Source organism: Tenrec ecaudatus, chromosome 9, assembly GCF_050624435.1.
Source record: "Tenrec ecaudatus isolate mTenEca1 chromosome 9, mTenEca1.hap1, whole genome shotgun sequence".
NCBI classification, from domain to species: domain Eukaryota; kingdom Metazoa; phylum Chordata; class Mammalia; order Afrosoricida; family Tenrecidae; genus Tenrec; species Tenrec ecaudatus.
Window position 1 is genome coordinate 96,505,791 of NC_134538.1, and position 16,194 is coordinate 96,521,984.

Below are 16,194 nucleotides of genomic sequence, written 5' to 3' on the forward strand. Positions count from 1 at the left end.
GATAATGAAGTGCACACGAAAAATATGATCCCACTTTTGCAATGCAATAAAAGTGAAAGCTATTTAGATGAATGCTGCAAAAATCATAATTTAGAGAGTAAAAACATGCTGTAAAGCAAATGTGTACTATTTATTTTAATTACTTACTGCTTAGAGGTAAGCCTTAGGTTTATTTATCATGTGGAGGAGTTCTTCGTTTTCATGACTGAAGAATATGGTGGTTATCAGTCCACCAATAGGAAGCATCATGATTCAGGGATTTTGTTTTGCTGTTGTGTTTTAATTGCATAGCAAGTTACAGAAATGATCCATATCACGTATTGAGTGAAAATAGATAATTGAAGGAAATCTGTAAAACTACATTACACTTGCTTTTGAAATAAGTGTTTTTTGTTGTTTTGTCTAATCATTGTGGAGGTTTTTATTTGTTTGACTGTTTGCTTCATGTTTGCATTATGTATGGTTTTCTGCATATAATGCTCAGGATGGGTGGATCTATATGGACAGCAGCTGAATTGATAATTTCCTGGGGGTCTGGGGGAAGGAATGGAGAGAAATGGAGAGCTAGCAAGGATGAGTATAAGAAGAAAATGTTCTGAAATCATGGTGATGATTTTAGAAATCTTAATATAATTGAAGGATTAAATTGTATGATATGTAAAGTATAGCTCAATAAAGATATGATAAAAAGATTAAATTGTTTTTCATGTACAACCATCAGGACACAAGATAACACTTCCTGAAATAACTGGAAATAGAAATATCATACAACCCAGCAATACTTTTGCTGGGTGGATACCCCAAAGAAGTAAGAGACAGAACATGCATGCCGCTCTCCCTTGTTCAGTCTAGCTCAGTCCACAATAGCAAGAGCTGGAAGCTGCTGCTCAAATGCCCATCAGTAGAGGGATGAGTAAAGGAACACTGGTGCATACACTCCATGGAATAGTATGCATCACTAAAAACTGATGAAACCATGAAACCCCTCAATACAAGGATGAGTCTGCAAACCATTATGCTGAATGATATTTGTCAATCACAAAAGAACAAATATTGTATGTAAAAGGATAAGTACCAAGGCAGAGAAAGGCTCCTGTTCTCAGGTCATGTAATCTTTCAATCCAGTCTCCTTAGCTATGAGATGGTGAGCCTGCCTAGCATCCATGAACCATGTATGACTCCAGTATTTGCACATCTTAAAACCTACTTAGAGAGGAAGTCTCTGCTTGATTGAGGGTCAGTTTCTTAAGCTAGGGTGAGATGGAGAAACCAATCAGTTCCTGGCATAGAACAATGTTCACTCCAAGTCAACAGACATGCCTATGAGTGATTAGCTAACCCCATTGGGAATTGCAGTCAAGAGATGCGGGGGTGGGGGATATGCTTGCTCACAGAAGGTGACTACTGTTCTGTTGGTGGGTAAAGCTGCCATTGGGAAAAACAACTCTATTTACATAGACCTTAAGGGGAGAGTACATCTGGTATTATGTTCATAATTGGACATTTTTGACCTACTTTCTATCCAGACTTTGGTGATGTACGGTATGTGTTAATAGACAACCTGGAGTTTAGACTGTCCTTTCCTGGTGCACAACACCCTTCGCAGGACACACAAGAAGGAACCAATGAGGAAACCCTTCTAAGTGACATGTACTGTATCCTAAACTCACCTCTACCAGATTCAAGGAACTGAAATAGTCCCTGTACTCACAGAAATATCCTAGTGTGAGAAGATGCAAATGACTGCTCTCCCTGCATTATGAAATTGATGGTCACTGGACTTTTGCTTGGATAATTTTCTTTGAGGGTGCTTGATGCACAGTGGTCCAGGATTACACATATCTACTATTTCCATTCTCTCTTTGCTTTCCTCTAACATGTGTTAGTCTAGCACACGCGGTTCTTCCTTTGTGAATGAATGCTACCAAAAGGGTAGGGGGAAGAGGGGGAGAGGAGCGAGAAAGGGGGAGCCGATTGCAGTGATTGGCACATAACCATACACCCCTCTATATGGGGAAAAACAACAGAAAACATGGGGTAAGGGAGACAGCTGTCGGTGAGAGATGACAATAATAACAATGTGCAATCTATCGGGGTTATGAAGGCGGGGGGAATAAAAAAAGAGCTGATACCAAGAGAAAGCAAATGTATAGAAAAGAATGAGGGCAACATATATACAAACATGCCTGGTTCAATTGATGTATTTATTGTGATAAGAGTTGTATGAGCCCCCAATAAATGATAAAAAACAAAATAATCAATTGGTTAAAAAAAGATAAGTTTTGTCCTATCCCCTGCACCTATTGTTTGTGTAAATAATGTTCAGTCTCTTAAGCAGTTAATCTATACAAGTCAACAATTCATGTCCTCTAGACTATGAAGTTAGCCTATAATAAATGTACTTATACATATATATGAAGGAGTCCTCCCAAAAAAGGAATTGTACTGGGCAGATCAGAGCTTTCATAGTGTGCATTTTCCCCGCCAGGCAAGTATCAAGTAACTTGCTGTGTCAGCACATCCAGTGGCATCTTCTGGGAAACTTCTTTCTGGTCACAGTAAAATTTTTATAAAAGCAGTTTCACTCAAACTTCGTTTTTTGGTGATGGCTGGTTTAAGGGAACAGCATGCAGCTGGGAAACCTTGTTTCCTGCTCTGGAAAACGCCACAGAAACTGTTGTGATGTTGAAAGGAGAGTGTTTAAAGGAGAGTGCTGTGGGGAAAACTCAAGTGTACGGTAGTGTTCTTGTTTCAAAAAAGGTGAAATGTCCTTAATGACAAACCTCATTCTGGATGTCCATCAGCTTCCCGAATGGATGAAAATGTGGACTTGTAGTGCATTTGGAGTTTGTTTTACCTTATCAGATTAATAATCATACCTTCTATTTAGAGGTTCTGAAAAGATTATGTAACATTGTGTGATGGAAAAGGTCTGATTTGTAGCTGATAGGGGACTGGTTTGGGCACCACATCAATGCATCTGCACATCCAGCCATCTTGGTGTGCCAGTTTTGGCAAAAAACAGCACATCTCTCTTGCCCCACACACCTGACACACCTGACCTTGCTCCGTGTTACTTCTTTTTTTTTGGGGAATGACATGACAGGAAAGCAATTTGAAGATAGAGACGAGCTAAAGAAACAACGAGGGCGGTGCTGTCAGCCATGCAAACAGATGCGTTTGAAAAATGTTTCCAAGAGTGAGGTTGCAGATTTGACAAATGTATTAAGAGTAATGGATAGTATTTTGAAGGTGATAGGTTGTTTTGTAAATATATGTATATATATTTATTTAAAATAAATATATATAATCTTTTAAATATATAATCTTTATGTAATATAAATCACATACTCTATATAATATATAATATAATCTTTACATAATATATATAAATATATAATCTTTAAAAATAAAATTCCTATTTGGGGTACTCCCCTCATATGTACACTCACACACATATCTATATATCTATAGCTATATAGTTTTCTCAACCATATTTTAAATTCTATACCTATATCACTGGGTAAATTAGTGATACTATCAATAGAAAAACCTTATTCTCCAATGGGATGATTTATAATGTTCTCCAATAAAAATAATAATGTCTTTAAAATGAACCAAGGATATACATAATTCATAAAAATATGAATGGACTTAAGGCTCACACTTAATTTTAACCCTAATAGGATAACAACTCATTCTTATGACTTGGCCCTCCTCACTACTTGCCCTCATGAAGAGATTACTGCCTATCAGAGTGCTGTAGCAAAATGTGGTCAAGAATCAAATGGTGCCCTTCTCTTAGAAAGACTAACTCCTGGAGTCTTAAAGGCTTGTCTTAAAATCAGAAGCCATCTATGCGAGGCATCAACTAAGTTCACGTAGAAGAAGCACATCAATCTGTGTGATCCAAGGATTATAAATAATAAAATCCAAATCCAGAGGAGGGAACAGTATCAGAGCTGAAATTCTGAACACCCTGTTTTCAGAAGGCTGTGGATGACAGTGGAAATCCAAAATTCATTGGTAGAGTCTCCATGAGGAGTGAGCCTCTGATCAAAGTCCAGAGAGGTGGATAGCCTTTCTCTCAGACAGAGAAGATTATAAAGTTGGTTATGATAAATGCATTTAGGTTAAAATTGTAACTCCTTAGCATTTAATTTTCCTTTTGGCGCTTTTTAAATTTGCTAGTTATTAGTATTTGGGGCTTTATTCTCTATTGAGGATTTTCTATTTTGTAATTGTTTCTGGGGCTTTTTGTTTCTTGACTTTGCTTGTATGTTTTTTCTGTATGTGATATCCAGCATAGGCAAATCTATAGTCAGTAACTAGTTTAATAATTACCTCAGGACATGACAGGCAGGTTGCAGGAAGTAAGGGGCTAATAACAATGAAGAAAGTATTCTGAATCCAAGAAAGAATAACTCTTTAACATGATTGAACTATTTAGTTGTATGATATATATGATGTATGCCAATAAAAAAGGAAAATAGTTATTAACTATAGTTTGCTGTTTTCCCCAGATGACATGAAAGAACTATATAAGTACTTATTTAAAATAATATTTAATATTTATTGTGTTAATATATGACACAATACTCTAATAATTTAAAACTCTACTTATTCTACATTTGTAAGTTTTGTTTGCTTTAGAATAATACAATCCATTAACTGTCCATTAGATTACATAGTGAGTCAGTGAAATATTATTTAGTCTGAGTTTCTGTTTCCTTTTAAAGGAAATAAAACTCTTGTGAAATAAATCCATAGTGTTCATTTATTATTACAGTAGCTGCTCAGGGACATCTCTCACTTCTACCAATGCCACCTTTGCAGTCACGTGGCATAGAATTAGACTGGATTACAGGTTTTGTCTCTTGCTTGTTATGGGAGCAAACGAACATGCCTCCTTTCAGCTGCCAAGAATGTGTACTCATCTCAGCAGTCCAGAATGTGAAAATAGTAGGACCCAAACATCAGCAATGGCAACACAGAGAGCACAATGTTTCTGCTCATTACACCCTGGGGAGGGGAACTGCCTGTCTAGAGCAGTTTACTCTGCAAAGTATTGATTTGAGTTAATACCTACTGCTAGTTATTTGCATACCAATGTGATGTCCTGGGTACTAATATACTAATGGGCTTTTCTCTTTAATTCTGTGTTCTTTATTTGTTTTGTATTACATCTTTGTGTATATAGTATCGGTCATATAGATTATGTTATACAATGGGACACTCTCAGTTTGGTTTTGTATGTACAAGGAGTATTATATAATGTCACTGTATTCCCAGAAATATTTGATAGGGCAGTGGATAAATGGATACATTTGGAACAAAGATATAATCAAGATCTTATAAGGATGGTGAAAATAAGTAGGTACCATGAGTGTCTCCAAAGGAGCATTGGTGGCATAATGACTCATGTGATGGGCTAGTTCAAATCCACCTGTGGCTTCACGGGCAAAAGATGAGGCTTTATGTTTCTGTCAAGCTGTACGGCCTCCAAACCCCAAAGAAGCAGTTTTACCCTGTCCTTTCGGGTCCCCATTGCTAGAAATCGATTGACGGCTTCCGTGCACCAGCTGGACGGGGACTGGGCAAGCACTGGGAGGAGCCTGGCTGTAGATGTCGTCACAACGGTTTTAGAGCGTTGCTATCAAAGCTGTATTAGCTGCTACTTTAACTAAAGGAGAAACACTATATGTTAGGACAACCTAATTGTGTATGATTGAGGAACATTTAGTTTAGAAGCCATTGTGCTTTGTCCCTCTGCACATCCTTTTCTTTGTCACATAGCAGCTGGCTGGGTGGAATATGTTGACAATTAAACGGTTCTGCCTGCTAAAGAGTTTTCAGCAGCTGTATCTATCCACAGCCCTGCTTAGTGTCTATGCTGAAGTCCATTGGACATAGATCTGGAGCCTGGTCATCCCACATTTGACAACTTTAAAGTCATAATTCAACCTAGCACCAGAGAAAGAAAAACAAAACAAAACCTCCAAACAATTTTCTTTGTTTTGCCTTTTCTAAGATCTGCAACATTTTTTCATGGCACCAGTAAACAAATGAAATAAAATTAGTTTCATTATAAATTGTAAAAGGAGGCAATTGTCATATGTTGAGTCAGGTAAGTTACTGTACTTCAGGGGACACCCTTTTAGAAGTAGTAAATCTGCCAGTAGCAACCAGTTAGAAAACGTTTCATACCATTTTCATTCACAGACGTGTATTAGCAGTGTGAGAAAACTGTTATTGATGTCTGCTGTCACCACATGGTAGTTCAATGCCTGGAGCTCCGTTACTGACATTTGCTTTTCTTTTGCAAGGTGTCATATCTTTTCGGGGGCTGAGCCTGATTTTCAATGTCAAACAATTAAATTAAACACAAATGATAATATTTAGAAATAAAATTACAGTATATGGTATGTGAGATGTAAGCAAATATTCAACCACCAAAAATAAAGCATCTAATACTTGTGAATATAAACTGTATTGAATAGGGGGCCACCTTTCATCACCTACTAAGCTGCAGTATATAATGGGCTTCCATTCTTTTAGGAGCCAAGAATTTTATATATACATATATAAACTTTTCTGGAATAAGTAGAATGTCATCCAAGGTGCATCACTACTTTAGCATATTGTAGGGGCTATCATTCCTCACATGATTATTTGTCAGACAGTTCTGAAAATATTGTGTCACTGTGTGTATGGCCAAAAAAAGGCCTGGTTTGTGGCAGATCAGGGCCTGGCACCACAACAATGCACCTGCTCATGCAGCCATCTCAGTGTGCCAGTTTTTGGCAAAAAACAGCATGCCTCTCTTGTCCCACACACCTGACTCACCTGATCTTGCTCCGTGTGACTTCTTTTTGTTTCCACAAATGACATGACAGGACAGCAATTTGAAGATGTAGAAGTAGTGAAGAAAAGAAATGAGGGGGGTGCTGTCAGCCATCCAAACAGATGAGTTTAAAAAAAAGTTTCCAAGAGTGGAATCGCAGATTTGACAAATAAGTGTAATGGAGAGTACTTTGAAGGTGATAAGGTTGTTTTGTTAAAAAAAATTAAATACATAGCTTTTTAAAAAAATCCTTTTTTGGGAGGAAGGGGGTTATACCATCATATACCTGTGGGAATAGATGATGGAAAAGCTCAATATTTGCAATCAAACCAAGACCATAGTCAAACTGTAGAATAGACTATTAATTGCTCATATACAAATTTAGGTTTATGAGGAAGAAAATAAAAACAAGTTCATGAGAACCAAAATGTGACCAGGAACACATCTTATCACATTGAAATTTTGAGATAATCTCAAGAACAGATTTGACTCCTTGAACATACATGACGGAAGACCTGAAGAGCTACGAGAAGACGTCAAGATCACATATGAAGAAAACAAAGATCACTGAAATACAAGAAAGCGAGGAAGATTAAAATGGATGTCAGCAGATATTTGGAAAGTTGACCATAGACTAGCAAAAGCAAATGGAATTGCTGATGAAGTAAAAATCTGAATAGAAAATGTCAAAGGAGAGCTGGAAAATATAGAGTATTATAAAGAAATATGCAATGACCTGGAGTTAGAACTCCCAAACCAAAGAATATACTCACCATATCTCATGCTGAAAGAATTTGAATCATGATAGTGGGGGGTTGCGGGGAGGAAGCATTAAAGAACTAGAGGAAAGTTTTATGTTTCATCATTGCTACCCTGAGTGGCTTGTCTCCTCCCCGCGACCCTTCTGTAAGGGGATATCCAGTTGCCTACAGATGGGCTTTGGGTCTCCATTCCGCACTCCCCCTCATTCACAATGATATGATTTTTTGTTCTTTGATGCCTGATTCCTGATCCCATTGACAATTTGTGATCACATAGGCTGGTGTGCTTCTTCCATGTGGGCTTTGTTTCTTCTGACCTAAATGACTGCTTGTTTATCTTCAAGCCTTTAAGACCCCAGACACTATATATTTTGATAGCTGGGCACCATCAGCTTTCTTCACCACATTTGCTTATGCATCTGCTTTGTCTTCAGCTATCTTGTAGGGAAGTTGAGCATGATGGAATGGCAGTTTAATAGAACAAAGTGTTCTTGCATTGAGGGAGTACTTGAGTAGAGGCCCAATATCCATCTGCTGCCTTAATACTAAACCTATAAATATATGCACATAGATCTAGTTCCCCATCGTCATATATATTTACATATATGCATGCCTGTATTTAGACCTCTATAAAAGCCCTTTGTCTCCTAGTTCTTTCCTCTATTTATTTTTATTTTCCTCTTGTCCCATTATCATGCTCAGCCTTCATTTTGGTTTCAATAATTCCTCTCGATTACATTGACCTTTATCAAGCCCTACCAGACTGCCTACATCCTCCTCGTCATTGATTTTGAACCACTTGGAGTTTCCTTATCTCTGAGTTTGTTAACACCCACTTCCTTTCCCCTGCCTCCCCCTCTCCCATGTCTCCCAGCTCCCCAAAACTATAAGTCCTGTTGCTTTCTCCTACAGATTGCTTATCCCACCTATCTTATCTAGATAGACCTGCAGAGATAATAATATGCACAAAAACAAAACAGAGCAAAACAAAACAAAAGAAAACAAAACAACAACAAAACCAATGGCAAAAGAAAAGCCCGTAGATAGTTCAAGGTCTATTTGTTGACCTTTAGGAGTGTTTTCTGGTCGATTCTGATGGGGTGCCACGCCTGGTCCCAAAGTCTATGTTTGGTATTTCCCCAGGACTTCCTTGCTCTGCTCCCCTTGCTGTTCTGTTGGATGCCTTTAGTGTTTCGCCTCTGTGTGGTGGGGTCATATTGGGCCCAATTCCCACACTGTGTCTCCAGTGTTGTCCCCCGTAGGGTTATAGGTCAGTGATATCAACATAATACTCTGAAGTCGACTATGAAGAGTTAATATAAATATTTCAGTCCATAGAATGAATATTAATATATTAACTCAAAACTGTTTAAAAGAAAACAGAAAGATTAACATGGTATCATAAAACAAAAGTGAAGACATAAAAGTGTAATATAGAAGACAAAAAGAAATGCCATTTCCCTAAATATTTATAATTACATTATTACAGATATTCAAAAAGTGGAAACAGCCAGATAGTCACTAACTCAATAGGAAATAAAGAAAACATTGTAGCCATAAAGAAGAAATTATACAATCATAATGAAATATGCAACGACCTGGAATTGCTGATGAAGTAAAAATCTCAATAGAAAATGTCAAAGGAGAGCTACACTATGATCGGTAAAAGAAGATATTCACGAAAGATCACATATCGTATGACCCCATTTTTCTGACATGTCTAGCACAAATATTTGGAGACAGAAAGTCATATGGTTTGCTTTTAGGGTCAGGGAGAAAAGGTGCACAGGAATGACTGCTAATGTGAAGATAACTTCTTCGATGGGTAATGGCGTAGTGGTTTTGTGTTGGGCCTGCTTATAGTTCGAAACCATCGGCCATTAGGGGACTAGAGATGAAGCTTTCTTCTCCCACAATGAATGACAGTCTCACAAATGCACAAAAATAGGTCGATATGAGTCAGACTTGAGCAGATGTCAGTGAGTTGAGAACTATACTCTATAATTCAATGCTGTAAAAATGATTTCTTTTAGAATGATTAGTATAAAATAAGTCCTAACGAGGTGGCGATTGAAGATGTCCCCAACGCCCTAGTTTTCCAACATGTTTATAGCACTCTATTATGTTGTATTTCAATCACTACTCCTCCTATTAGTACATTCCTTCACATTCTGACATTTGCTAAGCCCTTAAGGAAACGATTCACATGTTTGTGGAGGCTGGTAAATCCCAAATCAAAGGTCCGATGTCTACCTGGAGAAACTTCCTCTTTCATAAAACTGTGACTCAAACCACTCACAGTCATGCGTGGATGCCAACTCACAGCAACCTTGAAGGACAGGGTAGAACTGCCCCTGTGGGTTCCCGAGACCAACTCTTTACAAGAGGAGACAGCCCCATCTTTCTCCCGTGGTGGAGCGACTGAGAGTTTCGAACTGCTGACCTTGCAGTTAGCAACCCAATGTATAACCACTATGCCACCAGAGTGTGTTAAGTCACAACTCACATCTCATTAACTGGCTTCCAAATAAGGCAAGCAGAATGCAGGATCCACAACTGGAAAGTGAAATGTCAGAAAGTGAAAGCAAATCTGTGGATGTCCAGTGTGGAAGGGGAGGACACACACGCACCAAAAACGAGCTTTCATGGAGCTGTGGTTTGTTTGGTCTAGACCCTTCCACTAAAGAAACAATGGCTGGTGACTTGAGTCAAACCTTCAAGTTAAATAGGGACCCACAATACACAGCATTTTAATTCTGTCTTATTGGCATAGAAAATAACTCGTTTCAAAATGGGATTATCACCTGACCAGGACCACGTCGGACTCCTTGGGGTGAAACAAAGGAAAAGAGATTCCATTTCCACACCAGCCCAAGGCCACTTATCACAAGGCAGAGGTCATACATGCCACGACCACACTGCCTCTTTCTCGACCCGATTCTGACACCATGCGCTTCTCCCATAACACTATACTTTTCGGCTGCATTCTATAATTCACTGCAACATTCACACAGAACTCAAAGGCAACACTCACAATTATTTGGGCTCATTAGGGAATTTAAGGAGTTTGGGTGGTGTGGATAATCCCTTGAGCTGCTAACCATGAGGTGAGAAGTTTGAAACCATCAGCCGCTCTACAGGAGAAAAGAGAGGCTTTCTGTTCTCTAAGAGTCTCAGGAACCCACTTGGGCAGTTCCACCCTGCCTTACAGGGTCACTATGAATCTGAATTGTCTGTATCATAGTGAGATTTTTTTTGTCTATTGGGGAATTTATCAGGTTATCACAAGCTAGGATCAGAAAACCCTAAGGATACTGTCATTGGTCCACAGCAACCCTCTCCTCAGCATTCTGCCAAGTCTGGTCCTCAGCCTTTCAGCCCTTGGTCCCTTGATCTCTGTCTATGATCCAGGAAGCCCGCCAACTGCTCTGCCTCCAAGTCTCATACTCTTCTTTGGTGGTCTCACGGATTCTCTCTCTCTGTTTCTGAGATGTCGCTCTCAGGTGCAATGGAATGACAAATCGAACGACCCCTCTGTAACAAGATGAGCTGATCAAAGTTGTAGTATATAAGGTCAACATTTAAAAATGATACTTGTCATATTTTATTCCCAATTCTATTATTAAAAAATATAAAATACATACAAATGGAAAAATTGTAAGTATTATGCATTGTAAACTAAAAGGCATTTGTGGGAAAAATATGAAAAGATTTAAATAAATAGATATTTCCTGTTAATGAATTAAAATATTGCTAAAATAACACTTTCTAAAAATATCTATAGTTTCATTGTAACCCCTATTGAAAATTTAGCAGACATTTTTGTAAAAATTTAGAAGTTAACCTTGAATTTATATGGCTCTTATAACATTCCATACATTAATTGTATCAAGCATATTTGTACATATGCTTCATAACTTCCAAAATATTTTCTACTTGAGCCTTTGTTATAAGCTCCTCTTTTTCCCCTCCCACCTCCACTCTCCTACCCTCATGAATCCTTTATCAATTATATACTGTTATTATTATTTCATATCTTACACTGTGCATTGTCTCCCTTTACCCACATTTCTGTTATTCATCCCCTTTGGGGTGGGGTGGGGGGGCTATATAGCCAACCTTATGATGGGTTCTCCCTTTCTCCCCATTCCCCCTCCCTGACCATTGCCCTACTCTCATGATATCGTTATTCCCACTACTGTTCCTGAGGGGTTTATCTATCCTGAATTCATGTGTCACGAACTCTTATCTGTGACACTTTGTGTACTCTGGCCTAGTCAGATTTTAAGGTATAACTGAATCATAGTAGTGGGGACAAGGATGTATTCAGGAACTAGAGGAATGATGTGTGTTTCATTGGTACTACACTGCAGCTTGGTTGAATCATCCCTTCCTTATAATGCTTCTGTGGGGGAATACCAATTATCTACAGATGGGCTTTGGTTCTCCCTCCAAACCCCCTTGTTTACATTGATATAGTTGTTTGTTTTGGATATTTTGATGCCTGATACCTGATCCAATCAACAACTCATGATCATACAGGTTGCTGTGCTTTTTCCATGTGGGCTTATTTGCTTTCCTGCTGGATGGCTGCTTGTTTAACTTCAAGCCTTTAATACTCCAGACACACTATCTTTTCATAGCCGGGCACCATCTGCTCTCTTCACCACATTTACTTAAGCACTCAGTTTGTCTTCAGTGATTCTGTTGGGAAGGTGAGTATCGAAGAGTGCCAGGCTATTAGAACAAAGTGTTCTTGTGTTAAGGGAGACCATGAGTAGAGGTCCAAAATCTATCTGCTATCTGAATACCTCAATATAAATGTATGTACATTGATCTCTAGCCCTTTCATTATAAATTAGTATATTTACATATATGCATGCTGTAGCTATATCTCTATAAATAGCTTTTGCCTCCTATTTCTTTCCTCTATTTCCTTTCACCTTCCTCCTATTCCACTATCATGCTCACCCTCCATTAGGTGCTGAGTAATTCCTTTGATACATTTCACTTGATTAAACCCTACCAGGCATTGTACACCCTCCTCACCATCAATTTTAGATCTCTTATTGTTTCCTAATCCCTGAGTTTGTTAGCTCCCCACTCTCCCTCCCCACCCCCTACTCTTCCTTGTCTCCCTGGAACTGCTGGTCCCGTTGTTTTCCCCTTGGGATTGTTCAGCCTGCCTATCTTATATAGATAGACATAGGGTAAAAGAAAAAGAAACAAACAAAAACAAAACAAGGAGAAAAAAAATAGAGAGTTCCAGGTCTGTCTGCTGACTCTTATGTATGTTTTCAGATCAAGTCTGATGAGGTGCCAAGCTCTGTCCCCCAGTCAGAAGTCTGTTTTCAGAATTCTTCCAGGACTTGATTGCTTTGCTCCCCTTGCCACGCTGTTGCACTCCCTATGTTTCATCTCACTGTACATGGTCCTCTCTGTGCATTTAGACAAAACATTTTTGAGGAAAAACAAAGACGATGTATCTGCACTATCAGATTTCCAAATTGTATATTACACTAATGTAGATAACATATAAGTGCCATAAGCAAACAAATAAATAAATCAGTGATACAGAAATAAACCTTACTTTATATAGTCTATTGATTTTTTCAAATAAAGATTCCAAGACAATATAATAAAGAAAATAACAATCTTTTAAAAAAATGGTGTTCATACAATTGACTATCATTTGCAAAATAAGAAATCCAGACCCTTACTTTACAGCACACACAAAAAATAACCCAAACAGACGAGACACCTAGATGCTGGAGGTGCAAGTGTAGAATTTCTGGAATACAAATACAGGAGACCCTTTTCGATCTTGCCGTCGCAGAAGAGTGTGTGCTGCCATCGGCGAGCTATTGATCTCCTAGCACCTCCAAATGAGGTCATCCAGCTGGGACCTGATTGACAGGCTAGACTCCACCCCTTCATTCTTCACAGTCTTAAATTGACACCAGATTATGTAACGACCACAGATAAAACCACTGTATGCATTGTACGATCCCATTTATATGAAATTCTAGAGAACGCAAACTAGCCCACAGTGACAGAAAGCAGTGGCGTGGCGTGTCTGGGAGAAAGAGTGTCTGATCGATAACCAAGGGCTTGAAAAATCTGTTGAGAGTTATCGAGGTGTCTGTTGTCTTGTTTGTGGTGAGGATTTCACAAGACTATGAAGACTGTGACAGTCTATGTCAAAATGTATCACCATGTTTGAATACATGCAGCTTATTCATTCATGTCAATTTTGCTTCCATAAAGTTGTAAAACATTTTCAAACTTGAAATTATATTGAAGGAGTTACATATTCTACCATCTACGTATGTCTAATAAGTATGTGTACCGCCTTTCCCACCTTCCACCCTGGTGTGCAGTGGGGAACTGCGTGACATGTGGTGGCGGTGTTAGTGGTGAGCCTTCTCTGGGTCCTGTCGGGGGCACAGGGAGCGCTCTTCACACAAGGAGCCATATGCAGATGCATGCCACTTTCTTTAGCATTCTCTTCCCCCTTGGTCTGCTTTGGCAGTTTAGGCATTTTAACGGTTCTTAGTGTGGGCCAGGAATCCTTGGGTGGCCCAAAAGGTTAACAGTTCTACTATTAGCTAAAAGGTTGATGGTTTGAACCCACTCAGGGCAACTCAGAAGACAGACCTTGTTATTTCGTCCCAAAAGGTTTGTCTGAAATTCCCATAGAGAAGTTCCACTCAACACACATGAGTTCCATTCAAAGGCAACAAACAGCAAGCATACACCATTATTTTCTCTAGGCTTCTAGAAACCTCTGTAGTATCCAGTTTGCACCATTCCTTCCTGTCCTTTGTCAGGGTTTTAAATACCATAGTCGTGGATAATACCCTACTCTCCCAAATGCACTCTTATATTCTAACCCTTTTAAACATTCTGAAAATCTGGCCCCAAGAACCCTCCCTGACTCTTATCAGTACAGGATGGCTATTCATGCTGTAACAAAGGAGGAAATGCAGAAAAATTCCAAGGTGGGCCTTGTTGCCTTGCGGGGGTGGGGGGGAGGGGGAGGAGGGGGAGGGAGGGGTATTCCAGCTTTTAATAGATAGGGAGACACCTCCTGAGAGTTCAGAAGAATCTAGAGACAGATCTTGGGGGCATCCACTCAGACAAACTCAGACCTCCAAGTAGGGTCCTGATCTTAACATAACAAATATCTCTCATTCAGTAGTCTTTGAAGTTTGGAGACTTGGGAGATGAGGTGTGTGTGCCTGTGTCTGTGTGTACATTATCAACGAAGACTTCTGATCATGTTCCGTTTTCAACTGTTTGTTAAAAGTCTGTACTTTACATCATCCAAATTCATGATAAGAGTTTTCAGGTGCCGAAAAGAGGGCTGCTCTGAGTTTAAGATGATTCCAAGATGTCTGACAACAGCCTCTTCTATTGGAAGAGAAAATGAGGCTTACTGCTCCCATAAAGATTTACAGCCTCGGAAACCCCAACGATCAGTTCTAACCTGTCTGATGGGGTCACCAGGGGTGGCATCTACTCAAAGGCAGTTAGCCCATTCTTTATTCTAAAACATCTACAGCTGAAGAAAAGGAGAGAACATCCACAGAGTCAAAATCCGACCTGGAGTCTCTGGCCCATCTGACTTGTGAGATCATTGGAAAAACACATTTGATGCATTGAACACTAATGACAGAAGACCTGATGAACTGTTGGAGGACACCTAGACCATCATTCACGAAGAAAGCAAAAAGTCAGTAAAAAAGACAGCAAAGAAAGAAAATATCAAAGTGAAGGTCAGAAGAGACTGTGAAACTTGCTATTAAGTGTAAAGTAACTAAAGCAAATGGGCAAAAATTGAAGTCAAGGAGCTGAATAGAAAATTTCATAGGGCAGCTTGAGAAGACAAAGCCAACATAACAAAATGTATAAGGACCTAGAATTCGAAAACCACAGGGGAAGAAGGCATTCAGCATATCTGAAACTGAAAGAAATCAAGAAAAAATTCAAACCTTGAATAACAATTTTGAAATTCCTATTGGCAAAATATTGAATGAAGTAGGAAGCAGCCAAAGGCGATGGAAAGACACACAGACACTGGACCGAAAGAACCAGTCAGCATCCCGCCAATTCAGGAGGCAGCGTATGCGCATGAGCCAATGGTGCTGAAGGAAGAAGTCCAAGCTGCACTGAAGGCATTCGCCAAAAACTAGGCTCCAGGAATTGAAAGCTGACAAAGCACAGGAAACATCCATTCATCTTTGCCAGGAAATTTGGAAGACAGCTACTTGGTTAAATGCCTGGAAGAGATCCATATTTGTGCCAATTCTAAAGATCCATAATTGTGCCAATTCTGACCCAACAGAATGCTCAAATTACAGAGCAATGTTGATATTGCACACAAATAAAATTTTGTTTCAGACCATCCAGCAATGGTTGCAGCAACACATTCACAGGGAAGTGCCCAAAGTTTAGGCCGGATTCAGAAGAGGATGTGGAACAAAGGATAACATTGGTGATATCAGACGGATCTTGACGCAAAGCACAGAGTGACAGGAAGATGTTAACTTGTGTTTCATTTACTATGCAAAGGCATTTGACTGTGTG